Source organism: Neophocaena asiaeorientalis, unplaced genomic scaffold, assembly GCF_003031525.2.
Source record: "Neophocaena asiaeorientalis asiaeorientalis breed wild unplaced genomic scaffold, Neophocaena_asiaeorientalis_V1.1 scaffold423, whole genome shotgun sequence".
Lineage (NCBI taxonomy): Eukaryota > Metazoa > Chordata > Mammalia > Artiodactyla > Phocoenidae > Neophocaena > Neophocaena asiaeorientalis.
This window is the reverse complement of record NW_020174133.1, coordinates 1,115,792-1,132,049: the sequence shown is the minus strand read 5'-3', so window position 1 is coordinate 1,132,049 and position 16,258 is coordinate 1,115,792. Positions and strand designations below refer to the sequence as shown.

General features: G+C 45.7%; 1 pseudogene; it reads right to left on the bottom strand.

The window, feature by feature from the left end:
- Window positions 1-5,660: 5,660 nt before the first annotated feature.
- On the bottom strand, window positions 5,661-14,234 carry LOC112406091 (14-3-3 protein gamma-like; annotated as a pseudogene).
- Between the last annotated feature and the right edge of the window lie 2,024 nt (window positions 14,235-16,258).

Sequence of the window (16,258 nt, the reverse complement as noted above, 5' to 3'; positions counted from 1 at the left end):
GATTCTGAGGGGCGTTGTCCTTTAGAGGTCATTTCCTTTGGATCTTACTTCAGACGCCAAGGAATGTTGACTTAAATAAAAAGGTAAAATGAGGCAAGCTCAAAGTTGTCAAAAAAATAAGTTTATTCCGGAATAGCAGAAGAATTGCAGTTGAGGACACGAAAACTGTAGCAAGCTACAGGCAAGTCTGATGAGGATTTGTGGTAGTCTGTATTTATGGGCAGGGACTGTAGAGAGTGGGGGACTCAGAATTTGCTAAAATAAAAAACAAACAGAGACCAGCTTTGAAAATTCCCCAAGCAGACAAAGCCAGTCCAGTCATACAAACGAAGCTCAATTCAGCTCATTTTGTGAGACCAACCTGACCTGGGTCACTTCTTCTTCATGCCTCTGGAAACTATAAGCAAAAATTCGCGAGGTTGATATGAAGCAACCCCTGATCACCTCCGTACCATTTAAGAAAATTCCAATATTATCACTCTTCTGTTAATCAGGGATTTATGAAAAATCAGTTGCTTGGTCCTTAAGTTTTGTTTTCCTGAGGGCCCGTACATGAGATTTTCCGTGTTATAGCTTCAGGTTCCATTGTACATTGAAATTCTTTCACGGTGGTTTCACCTAGGTGACCCTCAGTGTATTCACTGGAGAAGAAAGAGAATGGTCCCAGTAGACTCTTCCTCTTCACAGTGGTACAGTATTTGTAAAGCCAAAATGAGATTCAGATGCAAAAGTACTTGGGACAGGAACATGTGAGGTCCTCACAAGGTGATGGGGAAAGGAGACCTTGAGCCTTGGCTCTGCTCAGGCCAGTGGCTGTGGCTGCCCTGATCCCTTACCTCCAAGCCACAAGGATTCTGGCTGACACTGTTCCCTCCCCTGGACGGTCCTTCCTCCAGCCCTCAGTGCGCCCACCTGACACCACCTTCCTTTTAGGAAGAGACAGTGTCCCCTGCTTTGGGAATCAGTTGGAACTGAGTTCAAATCTCTGCCAGCTAGCGTGCTGTATGGTCTTGGTCTCAATAGCTTCCCCTCCTCTTAGGAAACGTCTGAGATCCTTCAGATGGCTGATGAGACCTACATCTGTACTCCTTGAGGTGTCTGCTTCTGGCTACCTGCCTCAGCATCACTTGGGGAAACAGGTAAAAGTGCAGGTGCTCTGGCTGAGACCCGGTGGAGTGTGGGCTCCAGAGCCGGCCTTGAAATCAGCTCCCCCAGGAGATCCTTATGCCTGCAGAGCTTGAAAACCTGAAGGATCTGACTCCTACCCAGCTCTCTAGCCTCATTCCACTCATTCCCCTGTCTTGGCCCCAATCCCTCTGGCCTTCTTTCAGATCCTTGATTAGGCCAAGTTTCTATGCACCTCAGGGCCTTAGCACATGCCATTGCTCTGCTCACAGCCATCTTGCCCCACCCCTCCCTGGCTAACTCCTGTTCCTCCTTTAGCTCCTGCCTGCCCCCCGACTAAAGTAAGTGCTCCTGCTGTATGTCCCTAGAATGTTCTCTACTTTCCTTCATGGCACTTATCACAATTATTATTTGCTTGCCTTTCTGTTTAATATCTGCTTCCAGACCAGACTGAGGAGGGAAGAGACTGGCAGTCTTGCTCCCCACTGCCTTTATCTCTGCTTCTAGTCTCATACCTTGCACAGACAGGTGCTCAATAGACATTATTTGTACAAAAAAATTAACATCTGTGTTTAATTTTCTCATCTGTAAAACAGGATAAACACCTACTTCAAGAAGTTTCAACGATTAGAGATAATACATCAAAATGCCAAACATAGTGGATACTAAATAAATCATAGCTTAAAAAAAAAAAAAAAGACAAGAAAAATTTGATAACAAGCACAAAAGAGCTGGCATAGACCTTTACGCTTAGTAGCAAGTAAATTCCGGGAGGATGGTTCTGTTTTATTCCCCTACCTGTGCAGGAGGTGGCTGGCACAGGTACTAGTTGTCAGGAACTTTTGGAGCCTCTGTGGGAAGGGGGAAGTGAAAGACAGAGGCTTGTGTGGCTTCGGGCTGCTTGCTGGAGGGACATGCCTCATCCCAGAGCTGGCTGAGGCCCAGAGGGGCTGGCGGGCAGGTGGTGGGCATTGCCTGTGTGATGCACAGAGGCAGGCTTCTCTCTGCTCAAGCAGAGGGAAGACAGCATGCTGAGGTCCCTGGGTGAATGTAAGTCTAGCTGGCCATCATGGGCAACATAGCTTAGTCATGACAAACTTGATCTGTGCTGACGCATCTCACTCCACCAGACTAGGGGATCCCCATGGCAGGTGGCTGGGTCTTCCTTCCTTCCTTCCTTCCTTCCTTCCTTCCTTCCTTCCTTCCTCCCTCCCTCCCTCCCTCCCTTCCTTCCTCCCTCCCTCCCTCCCTTCCTTTCTTCCTTTGTATCTTTCTTTCTTTCTTCTTTTTCTTTTTTTTGTCAAATGAGAGTTAAGTATTTATTATCTGATAATGCTTTTAGTTTATTTTTCTGCAATGATTATTTGGGTAAAGAGTGTTTTCAGGGAGGAAAAACCGACACGCTTACAAGGTTCCCGAAATTGGACAGAATGTTTATGAATAGAGCTCTTCCTTTAGGATTTTTCTACCAGTAAGCTCCTAGAACCTAAATTTTCACACACTGCACCACGACCTTTCTCAAAACGACTGCCAACTTCTACAACCCAACAGCTTTTCAACCCACCCAAGTGAGTGCGGTGGACACAAGGTAGAGTGGGGAAGACTCAAGCGAAGAGTCAAATGGCAGTGTAACCCCCGAGGAAGGAGCTGTGGCAGCTTAAGACTCAGGATGTCTCTGAAAATATCAACACAGTCAATGAGATACAAACCTGAATTTTCTCTATTTTTGTGGTGTTTAGTGTTTCTGTTAAAGTGATTCATAATTTTTGTGGTGGACTTAAGTTAAGAAGAAAGAAGGACAAAAATCCCACAGCCACCTGCCAAGCACCTATTAACCAAAACCTAAAGTAGCATTGACTCTCCTCAGTCAAGCCTTTTCACCTAGGAGATAAATAACTGCAAAAACAACCTGGATAGGCTAACTAAGGATGTAAAAGCCAAAATGAAGAAAAATACACAATCAATGGCTTGATGTTACATATGGCTGTAATGCAGAAATACTGTAAACTACAATCTAGTGTTAATGCTGTCAACTACCAGAAACTTCTGAAAACAGGCAAGGCCTAAACCATAAGAATAAATATACCTTATGTTTTAAGTCTATCAGCTTGGGATTTAAACTATTCCATGTCTGGTAGCATACACCCTGAAGAAAAATGCACAGCTAAAACAGATGAGACAGAAAGTACCCCAAACTTAAAAGACAAGAGCATATCTCTTAAAGATAAAAATCCTTACTGGAACCACAGAACTTATTGAAGGAGGGCCATTCCACTTAAGTTTTCTTTTCATCTTAAAACCCTATTTACCCCAGCTCTACGCACCACCAGTTCCTACCATCAGGAAACGTGCACAAGCCTCGTAGATAGTCTCCTCCACCAGAGGACAGACAGCAGAAGCAAGAACTACAATCCTGCAGCCTGTGGAACAAAAACCACGTTCACAGAAAGACAGACAAGATGAAAAGGCAGAGAGCTATGTACCAGATGAAGGAACAAGATAAAACCCCAGAAAAACAACTAAATGAAGTGGAGATAGGCAACCTTCCAGAAAAAGAATTCAGAATAATGAGAGGGAAGATGATCCAGGACCTCAGAAAAACAATGGAGGCAAAGATCAAGAAGATGTAAGAAATGTTTAACAAAGACCTAGAAGAATTAAAGAACAAACAAACAGAGATGAACAATACAATAACTGAAATGAAAACTACACTAGAAGGAATCAATAGCAGAATGACTGAGGCAGAAGAATGGATAAGTGACCTGGAAGACAGAATGGTGGAATTCACTGCTGCAGAACAGAATAAAGAAAAAAGAATGAAAAGAAATGAAGACAGCCTAAGAGACCTCTGGGACAACATTAAACACAACAATATTCGCATTATAGGGGTCCAAGAAGGAGAATAGAGAGAGAAAGGACCTGAGAAAATATTTGAAGATATTTTAGTCGAAAACTTCCCTAACATGGGGAAGGAAATAGCCACCCAAATCTTATCACATCTTGGGTCACAAATCAAGCCTCAGTAAATTTAAGAAAATTGAAATCAATCAAATCATATCAAAAATATCATATCATATCTTTTCTGACCACAGTGCTATGAGATTAGAAATGAATTACAGGGGAAAAAAACGTAAAAGACACAAACATGTGGAGGCTAAACACTACGTTACTAAATAACCAAGAGATCACTGAAGAAATCAAAGAGGAAATAAAAAATACCTAAAGGCAAATGACAATGAAAACACGACAATCCAAAACCTATGGGATAAAGCAAAAGCAGTTCTAAGGTGGAAGTTTATAGTAAAAAAAGAAAGAAAAAATCTTCCAACAAACAAAAGTCCAGGACCAGATGGCTTCACAGGTGAATTCTATCAAACATTTTGAGATGTTTCCTTCTTAAACTCTTCCAAAAAATTGCAGAGCAAGGAACACTCCCAAACTCACTCTATGAGGCCATCATCACCCCGATACCAAAACCAGAAAAAGATACTACAGAAAAAGAAAATTACAGACCAATATCACTGATGAATATAGATGCAAGAATCCTCAACAAAATACTACAAACAGAATCCAACAACACATTAAAAGGATCATACATCATGATCAAAGGGGATTTATCCCAGGGATGCAAGGATTCTTCAATATCCACAAATCAGTCAATGTGATGTACCATTCTAACAAATTGAAGAAAAACCATATGATCATCTCAATAGATACAGAAAAAGCTTTTGACAAAATTCAACACCGATTTATGATAAAAACTCTCCAGAAAGTGGGCATAGAGGGAACCTACCTCAACATAATAAAGGCCATATACGACAGACCCACAGCAAACTTAAGCAACTTAAATGCCCATCAGCAGATGAATGGATAAAGAAGATGTGGCACATATATACAATGGAATATTATTCAGCCATAAAAAAGGAATGAAATTGGGTCATTTGTTGAGATGTGGTTGGATCTAGAGACTGTCATGCAGAGTGAAGTAAGTCAGAAAGAGAAAAACAAATATCGTATATTAACGCATATATGTGGAACCTAGAAAAATGGTACAGATGAACCAGTTTGCAGGGCAGAAATTGAGACAAATGTAGAGAACAAATGTATGGACACCAAGGGGGAAAAGTGGCTGGGGGTGGGGGTGGTGGTGTGATGAATTGAGCGCTTGGGATTGACATGTATACACTGATGTGTATATAATTGATGACTAATAAGAAAAAAAACAAAACAAAACAAAAAACCCCTGTTTTCTAGCAACAAGTTAAAGACAGCTCCACTTGCATTAATCTACAGAACCGTCCATATGCCAGTGTGAGGCTGCTATCCAATACCAGCACAGCTAGTCTGCCTTTCCACAAGTGGTATTTTGGCAAAAATGTCAACGACAAGACAGGTCGTGGGTTTCTCCCTAAGAAGGTCATCCCATCACCCCTCTCTTTCCCTCCCCAACACGATCCCCAGCTCATGCAAAAAAAATAAATAAATAAAGATTGCAGTAGTAGCATCGGTGTGCACTGCCAGTCCACCTGGGGGCCTTAATTGCTGCCTTCTCCTCCAGCATCGTCTTGCTGATCACTTGTCCAGAGCGTTAGGTTGCCGCGAGGAGCTGCATGATGAGCATGGAGTCCCTGTAGGAGTCTCCACTGAGAGTGTCAAGCTTGGCAATGGCGCTATTGAAAGTTGTCTTGGCCAAGTGGCAGGCTTGCTCTATGGCATTCCGGATCTCATAGTAGAAAAGGCAGTAGTTAAGGGACAGGCTTAATCTAATGAGGTGAGTGGGCTGCGTGTGCCCTTTGCTGACCTTGTGGGCTTCGCTACATGTCTTCTCAGATGACTCCTCAAAGGTTGCCCTCTTCTCTCCAGTGGTGACTTTGGCCAGGTAGCGGTAATAGTCCCCTTTCATATTCAGGTAGAACACTTTGCTCTCATACCGGCTGTCCTGGCAATTCTTGATCTGGTATTTATCCAGCAGGCTCAGCTCATCCTGACACACCAGCTCCTTGTCTATTTTTTCACGGTAAGCACGTACCGTGTCCACCTTCTCGTTGCCCTCTGCAGATATCTTCTGCTCAGCGCTACTAATGACCCTCTAGGAAGAACGGCGTGCCCCAGCTACACTCTTGTAGGCCACAGAGAGAAGGTTTCCTTCTTCACTAGACACTGGCTGCTTCAGCTCTGTCACGTTCTTCGTGGCCGCGGCCCTGTAGTCCTAGCGTTCCGCCTGCTCCACCAGCCGGGCTTCTGCACCAGTTGCTTGCGGTCCACTGTCTTCACGGGCTCTTTCAGGCCGGGCGAGGAGACCGGGGCAGCCTGGAGCCTGGGTGCTGGAGGGACCGACCCAGGCTGAGGCTAGAGCTGCGACCCTGGGACCGGGTGCGAGGCATCTGCCAGGTCTTTCTTATTCTCTGGGGGTCTCCCCTGCACCCAGCACAGAGCTGGGCACACAGTGGGTGCTCCCTTAATGATATCGAATGAATCTGTGGATTCATTAATGAGCAAAATGGCCTGGCATGGTGGTTTCAGTCTTGGGGGAGGGTCATGGGCATGTGTGTGACACTTTAATGGACCGGGGGCGGGGAGAGGATGACTTAAGAAGAGACAGGGGAGGCAAGGGCCTCAGAACTGGGAGTGGGGGTGGTCAAGGAGTTGAAGGGGTGGGGAGGCAGACCTGGACTCAGCGAGACTTGGTGGCTGCCTTCAAACGTCTGAAGTGCTGCCCTGGAGGAGGGAGTTGGGGGCTGATCGGGCATGATGAGAAGCCAGGACTCATTAAATATAAGGAGACCTGTCTAACAGTTTGTACTGTCAAACACCAGCACAAAGGTAGTGAGTTTCCCATCACTAGGAGGGCTCAGCCAGGGCTGGGCAGTGCTTGGTGGGGCTACTGTAGAGTAGGGTCTCAAACTTTTTTTTTCCAAACTACAACCCATATAAAAGTGTAGTTCATGCTGTAGAGTCCTCCTCTACACATGCACAGAGAGTTTCTTAAAATGCTACTGCTGACCCACTCTGTTCGCATGAGACCCTACTGCCTGGTGCTCAGCACAAGCCTGAGGAATGCATCACACTAGTTGGCCCCAAGGCCCTGTCAGGTCTGGGACTCTGTGGCTGTCTGTCTTCTCAAGGAATTCAAACTCCTATGAATAGTCAGATGAGAAAAACTCATTTAGGAAGGTAAATCTTCGTTTTAAAAACTCACAAAACATTCACTCTTTTCTTATAAAAGAGTGCTTAGTGTTGACTATACCAAAAAGCAAAAAGAATGAATGTCACTGACCACTCAGAGAATGCCAATGTTAATATTGGGGTATTTTTTTCCAAGTCTTTTTTTTTTTTTTTTTTTTTGCAGTAACCAGGTCTCTCACTGCTGCGGCCCCTCTCGCTGCGGAGCACAGGCTCCAGATGTGCAGGCTCAGCGGCCACGGCTCACTGGCCCAGCAGCTCCGCGGCACGTGGGATCCTCCCGGACCGGGGCACGAACCCACTTCCCCTACGTCGGCAGGCAGACTCCCAACCACTGCGCCACCAGGGAAGCCCTGTCTTTCTTTTTTTTTCTTGTTGTATACAGCTCTTTAAAAAACTTTTGCAATAACATGGCATAAATGATTTTGTGAACGTTTTACTACACACTGTTTTATTGTTTTCCCTGATTGCTGTATATTCTTCCACAAGATTATTTTTAATGAATGCATTATACTTTATTGTACTAATGCATCATAAGAACTTAACCAAATTCTAGTTGTCATCAGTTAGGCACTTTCCAGTTTTTGCTATGTACGTATGTCTTAGTATATTTGGCCTGTAATTTCATTTGGATAAATTCCTAGAAGTGAATTTTGAAGAGTAGAAGTAAAATCTTAAGACTTTCATTATGTATTAACAAATTCCTTTCCAGAAATATATGATTTTATAATCTCAAGAGCAATTATGAATGTGAGCTTCTCCATATGCTCATCAATCCTGGCTATTGTCATTTATTTGAAATCTTTACAAATGTGATTTTTTTAAAAAAATGGTATCTTGTTTTGATTTTACATTTCTTTAAATACTAGTGGGATTGAAAACCTCTGTGTATTTCTTTGTTTATTCATGTCCTTTGCTCCCATCTTTATTTTATTTTAAAGTATTATTACTACTTTGTAATAATAATATATGATATTTAATATATATATCTATAAACATATAAATATTATGTTTATATATTAAGGATATCTTGCAAATATGTTGCAAATATTTTTCTTTAGTTATTTAAAATTGCTTTTCAAGTTGACTTATGCTTTTTGTTTTACATACAGGGTTAACCTTCTTTTAAAATATTGCCAAATGTATTTGAAATATTTGGACTTTGCATGTGATTCTTCTTTCTTCACTGCCCCCTCTGCTTCTTCCCTCCCCACCATGCACACTACAGATGTAGATAAGCAAGTACTCTTTATGGTTGGCAAGGGTTATCTCATTTTCCAGTCTCATTTTTTTTCCGCCACTCTCCAGGTCACGGTCAGGTTATGACCATATAGTTAAACAGAAGGGTCATGGGAGAATGTGGATATTCTATGTTCTAGACTACTCATCCCTATAATCCCAAACTGCAGCCATGCTGAGGATTCAGGCCCCACTCTCCTTCCTGGGCACAAAGCCCTGTCACCCCGACTCTGCTCCACATGGGACAGAGGGGGGTTAGCCTGCACTCCTCCTGGTGTCCTCACCCCTGTCCCTGATGGGCTTGTCGGGAAGATTCCAGGGTGGAAAGGCCTTTGAAGCCCTGTCTCTTGGGCCGGGCACAGCCATTCCTGTCTGGGATCGGGCCTCTCACAAGCCCCCAACCTCCATCTGCCTTTCCAGCCCTGACCGCTCCACCAGCACACTCTCTTTCAAACTACAGATGCTTTCACTGTTGGAGGAGGTTAAGTAGCAAGAGTGAAAAGCTGTGGAGAGAGACAGACCTGTGTTCTAACTCTGGCTCTGGCCCCTGTTAGCCGCAAAATTCTGGACAAGTTACTTAACCTCTGAGTTGCTCAGAGACAGTTAGTTATCTGCATGCAAGTAATTTATTTACATATAAGAGGCAGGACAGCAAATAGGCTGTTGGTAATGAACAAAGGCAAAACAGGATTTTTAAAAGATGGCAGAGGAAAAAATTTTCTGGGAACTGTGATTTTCTTTTTATATTTTCTTTGTCAGTTGATAAGTGGGTGGCTAGGTGAGAGGCCCACTTAGGCAATCAGCCCTGAGCAGGCTGGCTGGGCCTTGGAAAGTAGCAGTTTTCATTGTTTACGGATTCTCTGGGAAGCTTGAGAGTTTAGCACGTGGTATACAGGAGGGCAGACTCTGTGAGGTCTGCCACGCCCCTCATGTAGGCTGAGTCCTCACCACTCCCTCATGGGAATCTCTCCCAGTAACCACCTCCCGGGTTAGAACTGTGAAGGCTTTATGGGTAGGTACCCGTAAACGTTAAAACAGGACAGTCGGGTCTGCTATAATGATTGTCTCAGAAATACTAATTTGTTTCAGTGCAATTGATACATGAGGGAACAATTTGAACCTACTGCAAATTTCACATTTGCTGATGAATGATTTCATCTTCGGGAAACACTAGGTGAGAGCAGAAACCTGCACCCAGATGAACCAAGCCGCCTAGGAATACAAAAAACACACATGGCCACACCCCAGACATCTCCAGCTACCTCAGTTCACCATATCCTTCCATATCTGGTAATCGCATAACTGATACCCTCGACCGTCCACCATAACACGCAGCCACCCATGTCCAGGAGCCAACAACCCTTCCAACACCCACATCCAGAAGCCAGCTTCAGGTCTTTCTTGAGGTAAAGTGCCATACTTATTATCATCCTGATGAACTTCTTAACCATTCAATGTGTAAAACCATGCTACCATTTTAACTAGGTGTATTTTTTAAGTTGTTTTTTTTTTTTGCGGTACGCGGGCCTATCACTGTCGTGGCCTCTCCCGTTGCGGAGCACAGGCTCCGGACGCGCAGGCTCAGCGGCCATGGCTCACGGGCCCAGCCGCTCCGCGGCATGTGGGATCCTCCCGGACCGGGGCACGAACCCGTGTCCCCTGCATCGGCAGGCGGACTCTCAACCACTGCGCCACCGGGGAAGCCCGACTAGGTGTATTTTTTACGTGTCATTGACAAAGTTTTTGAGTGTTGTGCCCCAACCTCATTTTCCCCATAAGCCCTGTGATTTTTATTTCACGATTTTGCAGAGCGCTGTGAATTTTAGTAACACATGTGCAGACTATAGCCAGGACCAGCTACATAATATGTGGGATCCAATGCAAAATGAAAATGTGGGCCCCCTTGTAAATAAAAACTAAGAATTTCAAGATGATGGCAGCAGAGCATTAAACCAAGCTGAGTGCCCTCCTAATCCTGAGGTCCTGTCTGCCTGCACAGAGACACACCCACGAAGCCAGCTCTGGTTGTAATAGAACTGACTATGCCAGCACGTAGTAAGTACTTGATAAATGTTAGTTGCCATTCCTATTGCGGTTTCTTTAATGTTTAAGCTATTTTCACACTGTAAAGCAGAAATTCTATAAAGACCCAGTCATTTATTTATCCACTTTACAAACATTTATTGAGAATCATCAGGGGTCAGGCACTGTGCTGGGGGCGGAGACCTGGGGGAAGGGAGTACATGGCACTTGAATGAGTCGCCCTAGTAAACCCAAGGTAGGGGAAAGAGCCAACAAGCTGGGCCAGCTGGACTTGGGTTTCCCTGGTGTCGGATGTCCCGAGACATTTCCCCTTTGATCTCTCCTGTTTCTGCAAGTCTCGGGAGCAGAGGTACTGACAGCCTTTTGTTCTCCACTGTCTTTTCAAGGATGTTTATAAAGTGTGAACAGCCTTGGAAGAGAGAGATAGTGTCTCCCTCTGAGACAGAATGCTAATTTGTTTGCCATCCAATATTATAAAGATAACGTCTACCTTGGGGGAAAGGTTGGGCAGGTTTTCTTGCAGCCCCTTAAAAAGATTGGTGTTTTCTAAGGTCAGGGTTCCTCAGCTATGATACAAATCCATTGTGTCCCAGCATCCACTTGGGCCTACCTCTGCACTGCCCAGTAGGACTTTGTGGGCAAGGGAAGCCAATGTGAACATGAAGTTCAGGCTACTTGCTGCTCCTTGAGTAATAAAGCCCTTTGTCTCTGTCTTCTACCTGAATCCATGAAACTGTGCAGGCCAGTCCAGGAGAGACCAGGAGGAGGGGCCAGGCCGGGGCACTGGGCACCTGGGAAACACCTGACTGAGCAGGACGGCAGGCAAGGAGGCTAAGGTTTGCCTGGGAAAGAGCCTCAGCAAAGACCTGATGAATAAGCTTCTTTCAAACCCTGAGGCACTGTGAGGACCCGCCAGGTAGAGTTGGAAATGGAAAAGACAGCTGCAGGAAGAAGGGAGCCAGGGCAGGAATCCCTGGGGGCAACTTGAGGGAGGACCTCCTCCTTAGCAAGCAGGTGTAGGCCACCTGGAAGCTTGGTCAGAGCTTCCTGACTGGGGGTGGGAGATGGCGGCAAAGCCAGTGAGGAAGGGTCTGAGGTCTCAAAGAATCTTCGGACACCGGAGGGAAGCCGGGAGCCTCTGGCCAATGCTGTTCCTGTAGAAAGCCCCTCCTCCCAGAGATGATGACTTTCACACCCTGGTTCCCACCTACCTTCCCTCTCTCCCTCCCCTCCAGGAACTAAAAGTCCTCCATCCCAGGTAGAAAACAGAAACACCCACCCAAGGGAACCCCCAAACACAGGTGCCTTCTGCACAAAGTCCCCCTCCTAACCCTCACCTCCCAACCCAGCAAGCTGAGAGATGCTGCTCCTTGCAAAGCAGGCTCCTGGCATGTTCCTCAGGCCCTTCTCTGCAATTTCCCTCCTTTCCGAGGCTTCCCTCACTCAGGACAGTCATTCTGGATTCCAGTCAGGTACCCAAAGGATTTCACCTACATTCCAGGAAATTTGGGTGAGTCAGCTGCGAGGACTTCCCACGTTTCTCATAGTGCCATGCAAGCTGGCAGCGCCAAACGGCTAACACCTTGTAGGAGCCCTGGTTTCACTGCCTCATTTGCTCTTATTACCACTCCTTCCACGCCCACACCTGGGCTGCATCCGCAGGGGCTGGACTTCTGATCTGCCTCAGTCAGAACGACCATCTTCCTGTGTTCTGGGGACTCTGCCCACAGCAGCCCTTTCCCGTGGTTCGGTAGTTCAGGGTCTGGCCTGGATGCCTAAATCAAGCCTGTAAATTTGCTTAGCTCTCCCCTCTGGCCTCCGCATTTTCTCCTTGCCTTCCTCACCTGCTGTACTCATCTGATGAAAGGCTGTACTTTAGGTCCTGAGAAAGGAACAAGAAGTCGTTGTTTGTTTGTTTTTAATGTGTTGGTCATTTATACAGAAATGCAGACTCACGGATATGGATAAAAACACCAGTGAATTTTGATTTTGCCTCTCATTCTTGCCAAGGGCTGGTGGGGAAGGAAGGAGAGGCTCTAACCAAAGAATAAGGGTTTGGGTTTCACGTTCTTCATTTTTTTTTTTTTCCTTTGCTTCCAGTTTATTTTGACATCTATAGTGACAAGAGTCATAAAATGGGTTTTAATGAAATACCATAAAGCAATTGGAAAGAAACAACTCCCTTAATTGTTTTACTGGTAGAAAACCCTCTGGTCAAAAATCTCACCTAAACTCAGACGCATATATCTGTTGTCACCTTGATAGCTTCACTTGAGTATCTCATCAATACCTCCAACCTCAATACATCCCCAGACTCGAATGAATGACTGTAGGTCTGATTTGCCAGGTACAGGCTCAGTTTAAGTTGTTGTCCCAGTTGCTCCAATGGTGCCTCCTTTCATTTTCAAACGTGTGCTGCTCGGGACAGAAACAATATGGTCACCCTACCAAGAAGAGACTCATGTCTTTCCCTCCTGCGACCTCCCTCCATGCCTCCAACTTATTACTCCACTGATGTTCCCTTTCTCAGTTACTGGCACCATCCTCCTTCCTGTGGCTCAAAGTGGAGCAGAAGAATGATCCTCTCCCATCAAGCCTTGTGGGTTCTATCTCTGAAACCTTTCTCCAACCAAGCATTCTCCACCTCCCTGCCACTGTACTTCTCCGTACACCATCATCTCTTGCCTGGGCTATTCTATGAGGCCTCCTCTCTCATCTAGTCTCGCTCTTTCACAACTTGATTTCCACCTTTTTTGAACCAAAAGTTGGATCATGTCACCCCTGCTTAAATCCCTGCAATGGTCTCTCATTGCCCTTGGATGAGGAGTGCCAAAAGGAGCAGCCTTTTGTGATAGGCCCTAGCGTGATAGCCCAGTGTGATAGGCCCAGCAAACCATGAGTTTCATGTTCTTAATCCTTTAGGCAAAGTACAGTGATCTTTACTCCGATGGCATGGGGTGGGGGGGCCTCTGAAAGCCAGGTCCTTGCAGGTGTGTACCTGCTCTTGGCAGAGGGGCAAACTAACCAAGGGCGGTGGCCTAACTATCTCATAGGGACCAGGGGTTTGGGGTTTGGCTGCCCAGGACTGTTAAAAGCAATCAGACATTCAGGGGCTCTCCAGGCAATAACAGTCATGAAAGCTTTCAAAGCATTTTTAGAAAGCCAATCTCACACTTAAATTAGGCTAATACGATAAGTATAAAATATATATACCAGTATATCACAATAATTTAATAATTATACAATATATATTATTTATTATAAGATATTGGAGCCTACATTTGAAGTCCCGACGTACAGGTTGCATCCAGGGCCTGCAGGCTTTCACTACTCTGTGAGATAGTCTAGTGTCAGAATAAGAAGAAAGCACTCAAAAATATTCAAAATGCCTGATGACAGGGTGGGGTGGCTTATTTTTAAATACATTGTCCTGTCCCTCACCCCTTGCCCACCCTTATTTTCTTCTCCACGTTGAGAAGGAAACCAGGAAGTGTGACACATTCACTCAGCTGTAGTAAGCCCACGTTGGAGAGCGAGTGCGAGGCTGAAACCGCGGTGGTGGGGGGCAGGTGCGGTCGGCTCCAGCTGCGCCCTGCTCTCCTGCTGTCTCCACTTCCCTGGGCAGTGGAGGGTGGTCTCGGCATGGCAGGAGGCCGCCAGGCTGGGGGCTCCTGGGTCTGCTGCCTGCCCAGCTTCCCCCCTCCCCTGGGAAGTTAGATTAGGTGATTAGTCCCGCCCATTTCCCTGGGTCACCCAGCCTGGCTTGTGGCTCAGGGGTGATGAGGGCCGACGTTTGGGGATTTCCAGGGCCAGCCCGGGGGGAAGTGGGCTTACCTGCCGGGCTTCCCTGAGGAGGCCACCTGTCCTCTACCGTAACAACCCACAAGTACCCTTCGCAAGCTTTCTTCGAAGAGATTTTATTGGGCTGGATGAGTGTCCCCCCAAACTCATGTCGCCTCAGAATGTGACCATATTTGGAAATACAGTCTTCACAGATGTCATCAGCTAAGTTAAACTGAGGTCATACTGGATTAGTGTGGGCAGTACTCCAATGACTTTTGTCCTTATAAGAAGAGAAAAGGGGCAAAGACACACAGTGGGAAGATGGCCATGTGGTGACGGAGGCAGAGACTGGAGTGGTGCAGCTGTAAGCCAAGAAATGCCAAGGATGCTGTCAATCACCAGATGGTAGAGAAGGCAAGGATGGATTCTTCCCCGGAGCCTTTGGAGGGAGTGTGCTTTTGCCAACAACTCGATTTAGGATTTCCGGCCTCCAGATCTGGGAGAGAATACATTTCTGTTGTTTTAAGCCACCAAGTCTGTGGTACTTTGTTACGGCAGCCCTAGGAAACTAATAGGAGAGAGATCCTCTTGGACTGCCCTCAGTGAGTCTGTTCCATTGCTCAACATACACCCAGACCTCAGGACCGCAAACCCAGAGGGCCCATCAGTAAATGCCCCTCCCCCCATGTCTAGATCCCTCTAGATTGTGACCCTGTGACGGCAGGGGCTATATCTTATTCATCTCAGCATCCCCTGTGCTGGGCACAGTGCCTGGCACACAGGTTCACAGAATAACAGGGCTGTTGGAGTGCCAGGCTGACCCTGAGTTTTGTTGCCTCTGCTGTATCCTGGGGAGCAGGGCTTGCTGGGACTCCTTGGCTCTGCTCCCCTTACCTCCCCTTGGCCGACCCCTCCAGCTTCAGCTAGTTCCTCTCCCCAGGGAGCTGGGGAAGAAGGAGAGGACCTCACTTCCCAGCTAGGTTTTGCTCCAGGACTATTTCCATTTTCTTTTTCTCTGATCCTCTGGTTAAATTCCCCCACCCCGTCCTCTTTCAAATTCCTTCTGGATTACTTTCTCTAGAATATCACCTGGGCCATGTATCAAGTCTCAGTTCTTCAAATAAGAGGCCTGGCAGCTGGTCCTGGATCAGGGCTGGGAGCCCACCCAGGAAGGCATCCTTGAGGGACTCCACCTGTTTCCCAATCCACCTGCAGAGTCCTTAATCCAACCATGATTTTAGCTCATCTGACTAATGATCTCATTTTACTGTTGGTTTTGCCTCTACCGTCAGACTGTCAGCATTAGACCCCAAGTGTCTGAGAATTCGCTCACACACTGTAGACTTAGCTAATTCATGTTCATTGACTTCCTGCTGTAGGAGAAGGAAGATCAGAGCAGTGTATCAAAACATACCAGTCTTGATTCTAGCTTAAGGAAATGAGCTTAAATAGGAAATCATCTCTGCACTACTTGTAATAGGGACAAGTAAATAGCCCGTGTCCAACTTAATTAAATAAATTATATGGCAGTCCACTCAATGGAACATTACGCTGATTTTAAAAATGTGTGCGTGAAGTGTTTCATAACAATGAGAGGAAACGTTTAGGTTTAAAGTCATGTGGTAAAGTAGAATCCAAATTTATCTATGATGTGATAGATTAAAACTACGTATATGAGCTATTCCTGGAGAAGTAGCTAGAAATCTATCAGTGTATTAAGAGGGGTTTTTCAAACGTACTGATGATGTTTTTCTCCTCTCCAGTTTTAAATATTTTCCATATCTGCTATCGTGAGAATGTATTACTTTCATAAGGGGAAAAAAACAGCGATGGTAAACTTTATTTGAAAAAACTCTTTAAGGCCTGGGCTGGCCTCTCTGTCAGA